Below are 486 nucleotides of genomic sequence, written 5' to 3'. Positions count from 1 at the left end.
GTCTCGCGATTTAGCCTAGAGGTTCTGCAATTAGTTTTGTAATTAGCTTATGTTTAGTCCTTCTAATTAGTATCCGAACATCGGGCTAAAGTTTAACCCCCTCCTTCCAAACACCCCAAAGAAGCGAGAACCAGTACGTTTCGGGGTTCGATTCGTTTCTTCGGCTGACGCAAGGCGAAGCTGACAGCAGGCTCAATCTCCTTCGGAAAAGAAATACTACGCGTCACAAGTCACAGCTACAATGTAGGGCCTGTTTTCTTCCGCTTGCTAAACTTTAGCACCCGTCACATCGAATGTTTAGATACTAATTAGAAGTATTAAACGTAGACTATTTACAAAACCCATTACATAAGACGAATCTAAACGGCGAGACGAATCTATTAAGTCTAATTAGTCCATGATTTGACAATGTGTTGCTACAGTAAATATTTGCTAATGATGGATTAATTAGACTTCATTAGGCTTAATAGATTCGTCTTGCCGTTT

The sequence above is a fragment of the Setaria italica genome, chromosome V (assembly GCF_000263155.2).
Source record: "Setaria italica strain Yugu1 chromosome V, Setaria_italica_v2.0, whole genome shotgun sequence".
Taxonomy (NCBI): Eukaryota; Viridiplantae; Streptophyta; class Magnoliopsida; order Poales; family Poaceae; genus Setaria; species Setaria italica.
The sequence above is the reverse complement of the archived record's forward strand: the minus strand, read 5'-3'. Positions refer to the sequence as shown.